Here is a 17,178-nt window from a genome sequence, read left to right on the forward strand (position 1 = left end):
CTCCAGGCTGGGCAACGAGAGCAAAACTCCATCTCAGAAAACAAAGAAATAAATAAATGCAAAAATTAGCTGGGTGTAGTGGTGCGCACCTGTAATTCCAGCTACTTGGGAGGCTAAGGTAGGAGAATAGACTGAACCCAGGAGGTGGAGGTTGCAGGGAGCCAAGATTGCACCACTGTACTCCAGCCTGAGCAACAGAGCAAGACTCCATCTAAAAGAAAAAAAAAAACAGAAAACTGAGGCTTAGAAATGTGATGACACAGCTAATAAGTGACAAAATCAGAACTCAGACCCAGAGGTTTATGAATTTTCCAGAAATTGTATTCTTTCCACCCCACTCTAAGGCTACCTTTTTTGCTTGTTTCTTGGTAAGGATGGATGGATGGATGGATGGATGGACGGACGGATGGACGGATGCATGGATGGAGCAAATAGTTCCCAAGCACTCTGTCTGTGGCTGGCTCTTTTTCAGACATGAGGATACAGAGAAAAATGAGACGTTGCTACCCTCAAGGAGCCTACCATTTTACTCTGTGGCTCTCAGACTTTTGCATCCCTAGAGTATCTCCAATGAACACAAATTTATTCCCCACACAGGCCTGAAAAGCTGGAGGAGAATCTCACACAGCCAAACACAAGTGATAATCTTTTTTTCAAGTCTCCACTTTTATCTTACAAATTCACGTGAATGAGAGGGAGTTTCGCTCTTATTGCCCAGGCTGCAGTGCAATTGGGCAATCTCGGCTCACTGCAACCTCCACCTCCTGCGTTCAAGTGATTCTCCTGCCTCAGCCTCCCAAGTAGCTGGGATTACAGGCACCTGCCATCACACCTGGCTAATTTTTGTATTTTTAGTAGAGATGGGGTTTCACCATGTTGGTCAGGTTGGTCTCGAACTCCTGACCTCAGGTGATCCACCAGCCTTGACCTCCCAAAGTGCTGGGATTACAGGTGTCAGTCACTGTGCCCAGCTAAGTCATGTGAATTTTGTATTCTATTCCACAAAAATTCTATGCTTGTTTTGATATGAAAATTTTGTCCAGGCGAGGTGGTTCATGTCTGTAATCCCAACACTTTTGGAGGCCGAAGTGGGCGGATCAGCTGAGGTCAGGAGTTCAAGATCAGCCTGACTAACATGGTGAAACCCCATCTATACGAAAAATACAAAAATTAGTCAGGCATGGTGGCAGGTGCCTGTAATCCCAGCTACTCGGGAGGCTGAGGCAGAAGAATCACTTGAACCCAGGAGGCAGAGGTTGCAGTGAGCTGAGATCATGCTATTGCACTCCAGTCTGGCCATCGCAAAAAAAAAAAAAAAAAAAGAAAAAAAAAGAAAGAAAATTTTGCCCCCAGATCTTTCAGATCTTTTTGGAAAATACAAGCCATTCCAAGCAGATGCTCTTGGAAGCCTCTTCTAGGAAGAGGTTCAGCTTACCCATAGCCTCAGGGAAGACAACGGTATGTTTTTGGGTGATGAAGACCGTGTTATTCCATGAAACTAAAATTTTGGTAAATAGACTATGTGTGTGTTTGCACACTACACATGTGACACATGTACACGTGTACCTGTAGAAGCTCCAGATGTAGGCAGAGCTGGTTTCCTTGCAGGGCTATATGTTTCTTTGGCACTCAAAAATGATCCACACTTTTACCCTGGCAACTATCTGTGAACTCATCATGTTCCTCAGCCCAAAAAGCAGAACTGAAAAGAACCCTAGGAGTTCTGGAAGGGTTTTTTTTTTAAAAGACCTTTTGTATTGGCCCTTCTAGCAACAGTGGCAGGGAAACAAGATGGCACCTGCCTCCCAGTGACTGACAGCTGAGAGGGGAGAAAGCCAGGCAAGCTTGTGGCAGCACATCTGGGGCAATGAAGTAGTTATCCTGGGAGATATCTGGGGACTGGCAAAGCACTTCCCTGCTTTGGTTGGGCTTCTTAAAACAAAAAGCATGTACTTAGTAAGGCCTGAATGTTGTTCTGCTGTTTGCGTGTTGTGTAATTAATTTCTATCTGTTTTTTCTTGGTTTTAGTGGAAGACTCTGAGTGCCAGCCTACTTTTGTCCTCCTCCAGGAAACAAGAAAGGAGACCTGGACTCTTTCTTGGGCCATAGGTTAAAGGCAGCAGGACACCTCTGGGGTCCAGATGTGCTGATAACGGCAGTGAGATCAAAGTATGACAGCTCCAAGTGTCCGAGGGAGGTAAAGGTCTGGAGGTTAGAAAACAATTGCCCTTCCCCTTCTTAACGGTCTCCTTTTGGCCTTTTTCTTTTTCCAAACCTTGAAGGTCTTTGTGTTTTGTTTTTAATAAGGGAGGCTGTTCCCTTCCCCTGTGGAATGTATTCCCTGAAATATCCTGCTCCAGGGACAAATGGACACAGAGTTGGAAGCCTCTGTTCTCAGGAGCCCTACTTCCTATGTTTTCATTTTTCTTCTCAAAACGCAAACCAAACTAACTCTTCCTGTTTCTGGGCTTGGGATGTGGAAGGTCACACAGCAGGAACCCTCTAGCAAACAGGTCAGAAGGGGCCTCTGAAAGCTGCCCCTTGGCTGCCCTGCCATGGGGGGAGGGCTGTTTGAATGGAATTTAGTTTTACAGAAAGAAGAGGAGGAAGAAGAGAATGACTGTCAGGCTGTGGTGAGGGAACGGCTCTCCTTCTGACAGCAGTTTGTTCTGCTTTGCCTCTGCCCTCTCCCCAGGCAGACCGAAGCTTAGGAGCCATGGAGCTTTCACAAGTTCAGCTGCTGATCTTCAGCCATTGGTCACCGTCAGTTAGGAGTACTTGTAGGGAAGAGTGACCAGGACTGTGAGAAACGATTTTAGGGGCTCGGAAAGAACAGACTCTGGGCAGGGCATTATAGATGAGTAGAGATTTGGGTTCTAGTCTCAGTTTTGCCACCAACTCACTCTATGCTGTTGTGCGGATCACTTACTTTCTCCTGGCTTCATTATCCAGCTGCAATGAGAACATTGGACTGTATGAGCTGTAAGATTCCTCCTACCTTAGACTTTGGGAAATTCTAAATGCCAGCAGATTGGCCTTGGGGAAGAAAGAACAGACTGCTTCAAAGAGACTCCAACGGGTGAAGATAGGACCACTGGGTGGAAGTTGTTATAAGGCAGATTCTGGCTCAGTATAAAGAAATTTTAACGGTATAGAATGAAAAAGGATGCTTCACCATACCTGAAGTGTTTGGTCAGAGCCCAAGTTGTGCATGTAGCAGGAAAGGTAAAAAAGGGAATACTGAACATCAGATTCGAGCTACGATTGCCAACATTTACTTTAATGCAGCCAACTACAGTCTCCAAATGATCTTCAAAAAGTCAAATAGATTTGGTTGAATGAAGCAGGAAGGAGATATCCAACAACTCTGTCTTCCTCTCATGTCCCCTATGGAATCTCTGGGGACATTAGGGCTCCTCAGTACTCAGTTTCAAAAGCATGGGTTAATATAGTCCTTAAGTGCCCTTCCTGCCTTGAGATGTGGGGTGACCTCCAAGTTTCAAGAGTTTGGCGAAAATGTGTTTTACATGGATCTGCACCATTGGCTGGAGCCACTGGACCCTCAAGGCCCTGTCTCAAGAGGTTTTGTCATCTGGAGCCAGTGGGACTCTATGTTGATCTGTAATAGCTACTTCAGAGCTGAAATGATAGGGAAGAAAGTCCGCTGAAAGGAAGAAGTCACCAGCCCAATTACCAGAAGTTCTTTTGCTATGCCATCAAAAATAAAAGCCAGTCTTTGGCAGACTCATTGTTTATGTGAGGCCTTATGCTTAGTTCTGGGAATCCAGGGGTCAGTCAGATGTAGCCATTGTTCACCAAGAGCTCATGGTCTATGGGAGAGACAGGAAAGAAAAGAGGCCAGTGCAGAACAGTGTGATGTTTTATAATGTAATAGCTATGAACAAGATGGGAAGGGAGGCCAGGAGGTGGCTTGACAGGCCAAGAAGGGGGCTGGCAAAAACACACTCAGTGGAGAGTCCAATATGAGAATTCACTGTCTGTCTAGGAAATAGTGAATTGTCCCATGGGGCTCAGAAATGTAGGAATGAGGTGGGAGAGGAAGCAAGAAGGATAGGCTGTCTAAGCTTGAAAGACCTTGAATGCCAGAGCAAAGAAGTTGGATTTTGACCAAAGGTAGGAAACAATCAAAGATTTTTGAGGATGCTGGAATTTTTCTTTTAAAGAGAGAACTCTGGCAGCAGTATGGACGGTAAACTGGAAGGGTGACCATGGTGGCAGGAAGACCAGTTAGGAAGTGGGCGCAAGCATCAAGTCCAGAGCTGCTAGGGTCCAGATGGAGGGAAAATTGAACAAAGTGACAAAAAAGGGGTAGATTTAGGAAGCCTTATAAAGAGGTCCCATGCACACAACTAAATGGCAACAAATTAGAAAGGTAAAGTCCAGGTAATGCCTGTGATTCTTGCTTGAGTGAATCGGTGCATGGGGTTGCTTTAACCAAGAAAGTGGATTCTGGAGAAAGAGGAGGTTTTCAGAGGAATAATAAAGAATTATGGTCTTTAGTGTTGAGCTTGAAGGATCCGTAGGACCTTCTGGTGGAAATGTCCAATAGCAATTCCCAGGCCCTTTTCAGACCTGTCTCTCCACCGGAAGTTCCCATGCCCTCTCCAGCCCCTGATTTGGACTGGCCTACACTGTGAAAATGGCCATCTAGCCTATGCCTCGAGACACATACCTGACCTACCTCTCTAAACCTAGACCTAACTCTGTCTTGCACTCCTGAAAACAGCAACTGAGAACCTGGGCTTCCCAGCCCCTTGGGGCCCAAAGGAAGTCCTTACACTCCTCCAAAGACCTGGAAACCCCTCCCCCATGCCAAAGAACATCTTGAAATTGCCCTTTCCACTGACCCTACCCCAACCTCCCCTTCCTTTCAGCCTGACTTCTGGAGGAGAGGGGGCTGGGGGCGCGAAATCAAAGTGCAGAGGACCTTGAGACCTTGTAGTTCAACCTTCTCATTTTTACAGACAAGGAAACTGAGGCCCAGGGAGCAGAGGTGACTAACTCAAGGTCGCAGAAGGAGTTAATGATGGAGATGAGACTAGATCCTAGGTCTCTCAAGTCACAGCCGAGCATTTTTACCTTGGCGGAATTCACTATAGATCATGGTTAAAAGATTTCCTGTCTCAAATGATAATAAATTCCAGATGCCCCTTAACTAAGTAGATCTTTATACTATTCCAAGTTGCTGGGTAAAATATCTGTCAAATGTTAGATAAGCCATGCCCTGCGAATGTTCTTTGTAAAATAACAAATGTTAAATGACCAGATCTGTCCAGACTTAGTTATAAGAATGATTTGGTCATTTTCAAAAGAAAGGATGTGGATTGAATTATTATTATGATGATGACTTTCATATGCTTAGTATTTTTGTCTACTGCCCTTCTGAGCCTTGGAGGTGACAGACAGCAAATAGCATGTTAAATAAATGTATGTGTTTCTATTTTCTACCTTTCAAATCTGTCTACCCGCCCCCTCAGAGCTGGGGGGAGGGGTCTGGGGCAGCTGATGGATGAGTCTGATGCTGAGGCCAAGCCTTCAGCCAGACTGGAGCCAGCTGGGTTGTGAGCAGGGGCTCTTGTTACAGGCAAACTATTACCCCCCAGGCCACCTCAGCCACTTCAGCAGGAGCCCGAAGTGAAGTCCTGAATGGCTCCAGGCAACAAAAGGAGCTTTGTGCACTGGGAGCAGGGGACCTCGGGGAAGATTTGGTGCAAAGGCGATGGGAGAGAAGGTCAGCAGCCTCCTCACCTCTGCAGGCTGCTGGGAAGCGAGCTAATGGACTCCACGGACTGTGGGGTTTGTAAGTCAAGGAGTCATTGAATTTCAGAGCAGCAAGATACCTTAGAGGTCATTTAGAGCAAGCTATTCATTTTATAGTTAGAGACACTAAGGCCCAGAGAGGGAAAGGGACAGCCCCAAGGACACACAGCTGGCAAAGGTCACAGCCAAAACTGGAACTAGAGCTTCTGGCCCCAATCAAGTATTCTCACTTCAGTACTTAAGAAGCAGTTTTGAATTGTAGGTTTTATTTGGAGGAAGAGGGTTCCTTCCCATCTTAGGAGCAATTAGTGCTCAAGCAACAGGATATGAGGGCCTGGAAGAAATATGAAGTGATGCTGGGAGCCTGAGAGCATGTAGCACGTCTCAGAGTGAGTCTCTAAGGCCTGCACCTCCACCTGAGCTGCTGGTTTTACTACCGCTAGCTCTGTGTTTCTCCGTGTTTGATACATATTGGCATAGGATGATTTGGGGCGGTATATTGGCATTTGCATCATGATAGACATATATTTAATTTACTACATGTTAGGAAAAACGTAACTAGTGCCTCAAACCTAATTTCATAGATATTACGGCTTAGATTGAGGTTATTATTTAAAATTGGGTTGATCGAAAGAAAAATATTAAGTATTTAATGCCATGGATGATGCGATGGCAAAAATTCTGAAGCTGGTTCACAAATAAGTGACATTTGGAAAACACTGTGCTAGTGGCTTCTTGGACTGTGATAGCAGGGACTTCAAAAGTAATTCAGGTCATAGTCTTGGGCCTGGGCAGCACCACATGTGTTGAAGCCAGTTGGACATTCTTAATGCTCTCCTATAAGGTGGTACCAAGCAATCCTATGACAGCCCTTCCAAGGTTTCCTCTGTCAGTGGGACCACTAGAACCAAAGCAATGGTGTGTCAGATAAATCTTTACTTGATTCATCCTAATAGAAAGAAGATGAGCTGGGTATGGTGATGCACATCTGTAGTCCCAGCTTCTGAGGAGGCTGAAGTGGGAGGATCCCTTAAACCCAGGAGATTGAGGCTGCAGTGAGTTATGTTGCACCACTGTGCTTCAGCCTGAGTGACAGAGACCCTGTCTCAAAGAAAAAAAAGAAGGAGGGGAGGAAGGAAATGGAAGGGGAGGGGAGGGGAGGGAGAGAAAAAGAAAGAAAGGAAAGAAAGAAAGAGAAAGAAAAAAGAAAGAGAGAGAAAAAGAAAAAGAAAGAAAAAGAAAGAGAAAGGAAGAAAGAAAGAAAGGAGGGAGAGAGGGAGGGAGGGAAAGAAGGAAGGAAATTATGTGCAACTGTCAGCCTTGTTAGTATCTTGACAATTTTGTCACTAAAATGTCCCCCGCTGGTCCTCTTCTCTACCTCTTCTGTTCTGCTCTGGTAGCACTTGGGAGAAATGGCATAGGAGAATACGACAGGCTCAATGTACAGATGAGAACACTGAGGTTCAGAGACTGGAAGGCTCTTACTTGGTATCATTCCACCATGAGTGGCACAGTCAAGACCGGGTCCCAAAAGAATGCTGAGTCTACCACCCCGTATTTCCTGTCCCGAGATTCCTGCTTCACGGCCCTGTCTGCAGCTCCCCTCAGCCCCATCCCCAGGTCAGTCAGGCGGTGCCAGCCCCTGCCGCAGTCCCATCTAGCACAGCTCACTTGCTTCAGACTTGCTATACTTATTGAGGGCCAAGAAGTTGCTAACACTGATCACCTCTAAGAGGACTGCTGAGTGGTTGGGGACTTGGGGTGAGAAGAGACTTTGTATTTTTGTACCTCTTGAATTTTGAAACCTGTGAAGGCATTACCTATTTCTCAAATAATGCATAACAAAACAGATGAAAAGTTCTGCTCACTCCCTGACCTAAATTTCAGAAACAATCAATCACATTTGTTCAGCACTTTGCCATTTGTGCTGTATGTATTGTGATCCATATAAGAGTCCCACGCGATAAGCTTCATTTTGTAGATGTGGACACCAGTCCAGACAGAGGAAGCTGCTTGCCTGAGCTCACACAGTGAATCTATGATGAAATTTGGGCTAAAATCCATGCGCCTTGATTTCCAGTGCCTTGCTGCTACCATTTCCACATCCACATAAACTCATAATTTACGCTAGATTGTTTTTGAATCTGCCTGAGACAATGTGTTCCCATTTGCCTTTAAATAGACATTTTCAAACTTTAACCTAAGAAATAGCAGAAAGACCAGTCCCATCTCAGCTTTGTAGGTTGCAACCTCCTCTGCCTGACCCCACCCCCCAAAGGATACTCCTGTCTCCTCTGGAAGCCACAGACCACCCAGCCACTTGGTGCCCACCCTCCCAGACCTCAGTGCTGGCATCTCTGACTGGCACAGATATTCTAAAGAGGTAACTTGGCAGCTGTGAGTGCATTCGTCTGGGGGGGGGAGGTCACTATTTCAGGGCCTGAGGAGTTTCTTTTTAGCCTTTGCAGCTGGTGTCTCTGAAATGGAGAAGTGTGTCCTTCCCTTAGCATGGGCAGTGCACAGACCTTGTGCCCCCAGAAGTCTCTGTTGCAAAGCAGAAACTGCCCAGCAAGAAGCCGTGGAATGATGATGAGAGGGGAAAGGCAGGGTGGGGAAGTAGAGAAGCAGATGTACGCTGCATGCTGATCAAAGCAGTGTTCCTGCTTCAAAATAAATCCTCACTTATCTGCTGTCATGGCAATGCAAATAAACCCCTTACCCCGTCAGTTTTTGTTTTGTAGCAGCCACCACCCAAAAACTCAGAGTCATAAGATGGAAAGGTCCTTGGGAAGTCACTAGAATCCCCTCTCTGCATCCTGGTATGATTTGCCCAAACCAGCTCCAACTACTTTGGAAGGTCCTTATTAGTAAGGGTTCTGGTTTTCTCTTCCAATGTCTTCCCAGGATGCCTCTCACAGGCCCTTAGCATGCCACTTGTTAATTGATGCCTTTCTGTTTTGGCAACCCCATCCCTAACTGTCACCTAGGGGCTACGTTCATTCAAGTCATGAGCTCATCCTGATGACAAATTGGAGCCAATGGGAGTGGCTGAAGTTGGGCTGGAGCCAGGAGGACGGCCTTGATGACCTCAGCAAAGCCCAGCTGATACCAGGAGTTCAGGCTCTGGCACCAAACTCTTCCCTGGCCAGTAGCCTTCTTTCTCTTCCTCCACAAAGCTGTTATCCCTCTCTAGGCAACTGTGTCCTCAGTGGAAGGTAGTTGCTCCCAGAATGCCGTCCACTTATCCACACCCAAGTAGGACACCAGAGGCAACAAGCAGATAGAAAGTTGGGCTCAAAGAAACTTGTGAGAGAGCAAAAGGAAAAGGCTACACATTTCCCCTCAGTCTAATGAACTCTGAAGCCTACCTCCTCTTGGAAACCTTCTAGATAAAGCAAGTGCTGGGAATATAATAGACACTGAACCCCAAATGCCAAGTCTCCTTCCTTTATCCTCCACTTACCTGTTTTCCCTCCTGATGCATCTCCCACCCCTAATACACTTCCCAGTGGAAAGAGGGCATTTGAAAACAAGAATTGTGTATGGGTGGCTGCCACTTGCTGAAAGCTCTGGAGGAAAGTCCTCCTCTGGCTCTCCGACAAGAGCAAAACTTCCAGCTGAGAAATAAAGAGGCTCTGCACATGAGCCAAAAAGCTGGGCCCAAGTAGGACAGTAGATGTCCAGTGGAGGGAGACAGAGAGGATGTCTCTGGCTTTTGCATCTCAGCTGTTGGCTCTGCTGCCCAGGGACCTGACCAGCTGTCCCATGAGGACCACTGAGAAGCTCAGTCTCTTTGTATGCCACTTGCAATGCCCACCTTGTGTACTTACCAGCATTCTTCTTCACCTGAAGCAATGGGAAGCACTGTGAAAGAAACAAAGAAGAAGTCAAGGCAGTGCAGAGATGAAATATCCGAACTTAAAGCAATCTTAAAGTTAGCAAATTTCATCTACCCAATTTACAGAAAGACATATGGAGCTCCAAAGAAAAGGAAAATAAAGTAAGGACCAAAGTGGAGCCCAGACCTAGACTCCTGGCAGCCCACTCCATAAAAGTGTACTTTCTGCTACCCCATGGCTGATCCTGCTGGTTCACTTCACTCTCCCTGAATGAGAGTGCCCCCAGGTCAGGGAGTTGGAGACAGTCTGCCACAGCTCACAGTACTGTTTCAAGGCCTGATAAGAAAGATTATCAAAGAATAAGTCAACATTTGCTTGGCACATACCATCCTTGATATATAGCATCAACAAGGCTAGAAGCAGGGTGTGTTGGTGGCAAGAGCAATATTTAGAATCGGAGAGCCCGAGTTCAGGGCCACCTTCCCCTGCTTACTGGTTATGTGGCATTGAACATCACTCATAACCTCTTGAGCCTCAGCGTCTGCATTTATAAGACTAGGAGAGCAATAATCCTGACTTCACAAGCTTTGTGACAAATTAACGTACATGAAGGCACTTTTTAAAATGATTAAGCAGTCTGTAAATTCATACATCCAACAAATATTTATACACTATCAATGCCCTGCAGAGCAGTATGCTAGATGCTAAGGATACAGCAGTGGCCTAGACAGATGAGATTCTCATGCAGCTGAACTCCTAGTGGGAAGAGACAAACGATAAATCAGTAAACAAAGAAATAAGGAAATTTCAGACATCACTAAGAATCAAGAAGGAGAAATTTTTAAAGACAGGATGAAGGTAGAGAGTGATCGAGTAGGGGGAATAGGGAGGTGGCCAGAGGGGTCTCTCTAAGGGGCTGAACTCTGAGCAGAGACACAGATGACAAGAAGTTGTCAGCGGTGTGAAGAGCTGACTGAAGAGCATTTCAGGCAGAGGGTGAAGAGAGATGGGAAGGCCAAATTATGAGAGGCTTTGAAGGCCAGGGTAAGGATTTGGGCTTTGATTCAAATTACAGTAGGTAGCCATTGGCAGATATAGAGCTGGAGAGTGATAAGATCTGATTTCTACCTTCAAAAGGTCACTCTGGCTCCTGGGTAGAAAATGGATTGTAGAGCCGGGGTGGAAGTGGGGAGACCTATTAGGAGGCTTTTGCAGCAGTTCAGGCAAACAGTGTCAGTGGCTTGGGCTAAAATGGCAGTAGTAGAGACATTCATTCAATAGTTCAGGAGGAGAGAAAAGAAAGAAGGAAAGAAGGGTACTTCTTAGAGGCAGAAGGGTCTTCTTGCCTATTCTGCTTTTATGCAGCCAGCCTCTAAATTAAACAAGAGGTTATCAGAAAAATAGTTGCCATAGTATGTGTCTATCTCTTACGCTCTGCCCAGTGACTGCCACACCAGGTACAGACAGTTGACCACAGTGATTCCTAATCCTCAGAGATTTGGCTCAGCCTTAGATGACCCTAAAATGACTAAAGGTCAGATATGCCCTTGAAGGCCACAACTGGCCACAGGAGAGAGGAGGGATGGGGGAGGTCCTCCCGAGTGTTCACTGGCAGGGCCCTAGAGGGATGTTAGTGTGAAGGAGATAAAAAGTTTTAGAATGAGATCGGCATGACCAGAGAAGCAAGACCGATAGAGAGCGACAGATACGGAAGTTTGCTACAAAGCTACAAAGTGGAACTATGATTAAGCAAGTCAATATAATTCTCAGTGGTGGACAAAAAGGGGAAGAAAGAATGAGAAAGGGTGAGAGAGTAGAAGAGAAGGACAAAGCAGGCCCCTGTGAGGTCTTAAATATGACAGTTCTGGAAAATTAAGAGATGAATTGATGGTTGGGACAGATTGTACTCTATGTTCTAGTCGTATTAAATCTCCTACCCCCTACCCTACCAGCGCAACCCATCATAGTTTTAACAAAATTACAGATAGTTCAGGAGATAACTAGGCCTTAAATTTAGGGATTTATAGGTTGCAAATGAGTGACCTTCTTTGGCCATTACAACCATCCTGCATGGTAGATTTTATGATCTTCAGTGACACGTAAGGCTAATGGGGCCCAGAGTAAAATGATTTGCTAAAGGTCAAGGTAAATGTCAGAACCAAGTCTATGCTTGAGGCCAATTGGCTCCCAATTTTATGGCATTCTATTTTTTTCTCGCTGGCATCCAGAATAACCTGGATTGGATCAGGACCACAAGTCCCACTCTGCTTTTAACCTTAATCTTGATGCTACTCTGTTAGCTGAAAGACTTATAGGGGAAGATGGCATATGGACTTTTGCATCAAAGAGTTCTGCTACAAAGTAAAGGCCCTTTTTGTTTCCTTGTTGTAGAACATATCCCTCTGACTTGGAGGTTCTGAACCCAGAGGCGAAGAATCCAGCGGTTATAAAGACAGCCACTCTGGAGGAAGACCAGGATTAGTGGTGACAATCTTTTCATCCAGTGGGTCATCTGTTCATATGTTCATTTATTTATTCATTCATTCATTCATTCACTAGGTACCTCCTCATGGCTAGGCCCTGTGCTAGGTACTCAGGAATTCATACAGATCAGACATATCCTCTGCCCTTGAGGAATTCACAGCTCAGATGGGGAGTTAATCACATGCACAAATCATCAGAATTCAATGTGAGTGCTATTGGAAAGTATAAAGCCTTGTGGAACTGAGCAGAGGGAGTAATTTGTTGCTAGGAGTGGGGGTACATTGTCATAAGGACCCTCATGAAGGAAGTAGCTTTTAGAACAGGTCTTGAAAGCTAAGCAGTTGTTCATCAAGAAGACAGGAGGAAAGAGCATGGCCGGCAGAAGGGAGAGAATAGAAAAGGGTGAGGAGGTGTCAAAGCCTGCTGTTTGTCCCACCCATCAGTTCATCTCCTAATTGCCCAGAACTGTGTAACATTTAGGACCTCAGTCTAGATGGAGAGCAGAGTGCCAGACAGAGAGTGAGAAATGAATCTGAAGCAGCAGGTAGGGGCCAGATCATGAAGGGCCTTGTAGTCCATCTTAAGAACTTGGGACTTTATCTAGAGCCCCATGGGGAGCCATTGAAGGGGCCTAAACACAGGAGTAACGTAGTCAGATTTATGTTTCAGAATGTTACTCTAACTGTTGAGTGAAGGATGGATTGGGAATGGGGGCCTTAGGCAAAACTAGAGAAAGGGAGATGAGAGGCAGGGCGTGGTGGCTCACGGCTGAAATCCCAGCACTTTGAGAGGGCAAGGCAGGCAGATCACCTGAGACTGGGAGTTGAAGACCAGTCTGACCAACATAGAGAAACCCGGTCTCTACTAAAAATACAAAAAATTAGCCAGGCGTGGTGGCACATGCCTGTAATCCCAGCTACCCGGGAGGCCGAGGCAGCAGAATCGCTTGACCCCGGGAGGCAGAGGTGGTGGTGAGCCAAGATCACACCATGGCACTCCAGCCTGGGTAACGAGAGGGAAACTCCATTGGGCAGTGGTCTTTGCAGGAAGAAGGGGACCAATATATGGATGATTTACATGGTAGACCCAAAGTAAATGATAGGACGTGGGAGGATAAGAGAGGAGTCAAGGATGACCCCAGTGTTTCTGGCCTGGCAACTGGGTAGAAGTTGATGCTATTAACTGAGGTCAGGAACAGAGGAAAAAGTGGTTTGGGGGTGTATGGGAAGGAGATCTTCCTGTTGTAATCAATTTCCCCTTAGACCTGTTGGATTCAAAAAGGTCTGTGGAGCATCTGCTCCAAGCAGTCCACTAGACACTGGGGTAGACCTGCAGATGCAAACATGCACAAAAGCAGATGTGTCTCCTGCCCTGGAGGAGCTCTCAGTGTAGTGGGAGATACAGTAGCCAGGCAAAAAAAAGACAGATCAGGAGTTTTTTCAGAGACAAGGGAAACACGTTGAAAGAGCGCAAAGGAGAAAGCCAGAGCCCAAAGGAGGATAAAAACAGAAAGATGGTTGCTGGGTGAGAAGTAGGGAGGTCTGAAAGGGGTGGTTTGGAGACAAGCTGCAAAGGCTATGGACAAGCTTTGTCCAGAACTGGGCCATCCTCAGCCACAAGTGGCTGGGATGGAGCTCACTCTCCCCAGCACACTCTTCGCTCAGCCTGCAGGCTCTAGGATCAGCCCTTGTCCTACTATATGAGGGGATGTCTGGAGAGACTTTTTGTCCTTGCCTTGCCTGGTTTCTCTGTTCCACCTCTCCCTTTCCTCCCTAACCACCTCCAACACCCCCACCCCCCATCCCTGGCCAACCTTGTGCCATAGACCCAGGCCTAGGGCCACAGTCATGAGAGCACGTTCTTCACATTCCAGCCTCCCCCAGCCCTCTCAGCTGGGCCACACAGAGCCCTATTCACAGCCTGGCCCTCCCTTCTTCCAGAGTGGGCACTCACCACCCCCAGGCCTAGCCTGAGTTTTGCCAACACAGACCATGACACTGTGAAAAGCAGGTTCTCCTGAACCCTCTGGAGCTGACTCCTCTCTCTTGGGGTCTCTCAGCTGGAAGGTGGGTGCAGTACGTTTGGTCACTTGTACGTGCATGAGAGTGCACACGTGTTCTACGCACTTGGTAAACTTTCTCTAGGCTAGGCCTAGAATAGGGACTGCATTGAGCCAGACTGTCGCTGGACACAGGGGTCAATCAGACACAGGCTGGTTTCTTACAGCAGCTCACAGTCCAGAGACAGCTGAGTAGAGATAGAGGGTGGTATGTGGGCTGAGGCTCAATTGAGCCTGCCACCAGGTCCTAAACTGGAGCACTGGTGTCACGGTGCCACTTTTAAACCCCGTGTCAATGAGCTGGAGACATGTGCTCACGTTCGGGATGTGGTATCTGCTGGGGATGAAGTGCTACATCCCTGGAGGATGCCAATCCTGTCCCTGAAAAGGGCAGAGGAGACCTGGTTTCGAGAAGGACTGACTGACTGACACAGGCATTCTGGGCTTGACCCTGTACCTTTGACCAATTCCTTGCTGGGCCTCAGACTTGTTACCTAAAAGTTACCTGTAAGTGCCTGAAAATTCTTATTCTTCCATCACAAGGAAGAGGGTGAGGAACAATCCCAGCTGGGAAGAGCAATGGAAGAAATGAATTCTAGAAGGTTTTTTGTTGAACTCAGAGTGTGAGACATCCTTTTGAGGAACCCCCAGAGCACCTGCCTCCTCTCTGTCTCCCCACTGAGGAATGCAGGCTGTCCCACACTGGCTTGGAGTATGTGGGCCTCACAGAAGGCCTCTCAGAAAGCCTGATTTTCCATCTCTACCCACCAGGATGACTGTGGTCTAATACCTACTCATCCACCCTCGAAAAGGGCCCCCAACCTATAGCCTCAGGAATGCTGATGGTTTTATAAGCCACCCCTTGGCAAAAATTCCTACTGCCTTGGGCGCTTTTCCCCTTAATTCCTTCCTACCAGTCACGCTAGGATTTCCTTTCCTCCCACCTCATCCCGACTCCTCATGTGGCCTGCAGGGCTGCTCCAGGCCTGACTCTTTGCCTTTGAGCCGCTTTCCCCCAATCTTTCTCCAGCCTTGGGCCCTACTGTCCCCGCCTCCACAGCAGGCCAGGAGTAGGGCCAGGGAGGAGAGTCAGCAGCAGCTGCAACCCCCAGGGGTTCTCTGGATAATCTCAGGAATGTAATATCCCAAAGACTTGACTTTCCCACCAACCAACAGGGACCCTCCTTCCTGCCCAGGACTTGGGAGTCTTTCCGGGAGAGGGGCCCTATAGGGGTGAGTGTAGGAAGGGGCTGAAGGGGAAAGACACGAGGATTCCAGTGTGGGATGGAGCTTCTTTTCCAGACTCTGAACTAGTCTGACCAGGGGCAGGTACACGAGGAATGAGGAAATTGCCTAAACAACCCACTTCCTGAACCTGACTGTAGTCGCATCTGTGTTTTCTACTGTCCTTTCACTTCCACAGGATGTCCCCAATTCTAGGCTCTACTCAGCCAGGGAATCAAGGGAATGGCAGGTAAAAATTTTTCCTCATTTTATAGATGAAAAAACTGAGGGTTCAAGCTATGGGCCCAAGGTCACCTAGAGCAATTAATCAACTATCTTCACCTCCAACTCATATTTACTGAGCACCCACTGTGAGGCAGGCCTTTTCACATAGGTCATCGTCGCAATCAAGTATGAAGTGGAGAATAGTCTCCCCATGTTGTAGGTAAGGACACTGAGGCTCAGAGAAGAGAAGAAGAGGCAGAACCTGGGCGATTAGATCAGGGTCCTGTTTCCAGCTACATTGTATCATCATGCTACATTCTTCTCTCCAGCTCCCAGAAGGCAACCAACTCAAGGTAGAGGAAAGGGCCAGGGAAAGTCAGCATCCATTTCCAGGGCCTCAACTCCCGTTCCCCAAGTGCAGAACTCCCTTTCCTCTGCCCCTTGGCAGCCTCAGCCTTGGAACTGCCGATTGACCTGGACTGTAAGCGCCCTGGCAGCAGCAGCAGCAGCTCAAGGGTTGGCCAGAGGAATGGAACTGAGGGGCTCCGTTCCCCAACCCACTGTGAAACCTCTGACCCCAAATCCCAGCAGAAGCTGCCTGAGCTGCTGCTCCTTGTTATTGTTACAAGTGACTTGGAAATGCAGGCCGGGCCCTGGCTCCCAGAGCTTCCCAGGCCCCCAGCTGTTCTCAGGCCCTGGAGGCTGCTGGGAAGACCAAGCTCCAGTGTCGGCTCTTTTCCCTGAGCCTGGGCTCCCCACTCTCCTCCCGAGGGACTTTAGTGGAAATCACTGACATTTGGGAGCAGAATTTTTTTTTTCATTTGGCCTGGAAGTTCATAGAACTATATGTGAAATATAATGAGACTGTCAGAGCTGGAAAGACTCTCAAAGATAAACCAATCCAGCCTCCTCATTTTATAGGTGGAGAAAGGCAGTGCAGATTACGTGAACATAGTGGACTTTGGAACTAGATTACCTGGGTTAAAAATCCGAAATTCACCACTAAATGGGTTTGAAATCTTGGATAAATTTCCAAAGCTTTCTGTGTTTCAGTAAAATGAGGATGATGAGAATGATAGCTTGCCTTGCAGAATTATGGTGATGGTGAAATGAGTTAATATACGTGAAGGGTTTGGAACATCGTACGCCACATAGTATGTGTTCTGCACATATTAGTTGTATCACTTCTCGACCTCTTGGCTAAGATCAAAGCGCAAATATTAGTCAGTATTAGTTCTAACTTTCTCTACTCTTTCGGGGTAAAGAACAAGCCTGGTATTGCCAATCTGCAGCCTCTTCCACTCACTTCTGCCTCCCTCAACTTTCACCATAGCCATAGGAGGTATATCCTCCACCCCCCAGGACCTCCCACTTGTATACCTTTTGGCATCAAAGAAACTAAAGGCAAAGTAAGAATCTGTAACCGAGGAGACCTAAGTCAGAGCTGAAGCTTTGCCTCCTACTCCCCATCTCACCTTCCCAGTGCTCATCCCCATCTCTTCCACCCACGAGAACAAATATTATCCAATTTCACATGACTCGAATAAATCACACCAGTTTTGCTGT

At 47.0% G+C, this 17,178-nt stretch overlaps 1 protein-coding gene across 2 annotated transcripts in view; it reads right to left on the minus strand.

Moving 5' to 3' along the window:
• STARD8 (StAR related lipid transfer domain containing 8) overlaps positions 1-9,877 on the minus strand; it is a 60,770-nt gene extending 50,893 nt beyond the window's left edge. The window contains exons 1-2 of one of the 2 annotated variants that reach the window (XM_012460834.2): positions 9,807-9,877; positions 9,612-9,645 (exon numbers count right to left, since the gene is read on the minus strand). The gene's annotated coding sequence lies outside the window, so the exon portion shown is untranslated. Of the gene's footprint in view, positions 1-9,611; positions 9,646-9,806 lie in introns of those variants that run through there. The other variant, XM_064368913.1, reaches the window with a different exon arrangement.
• Between the last annotated feature and the right edge of the window lie 7,301 nt (positions 9,878-17,178).

This window comes from Aotus nancymaae, unplaced genomic scaffold, assembly GCF_030222135.1.
Source record: "Aotus nancymaae isolate 86718 unplaced genomic scaffold, 86718_ANA_hifiasm-v0.15.2.pri h1tg000081l, whole genome shotgun sequence".
NCBI classification, from domain to species: Eukaryota; Metazoa; Chordata; class Mammalia; order Primates; family Aotidae; genus Aotus; species Aotus nancymaae.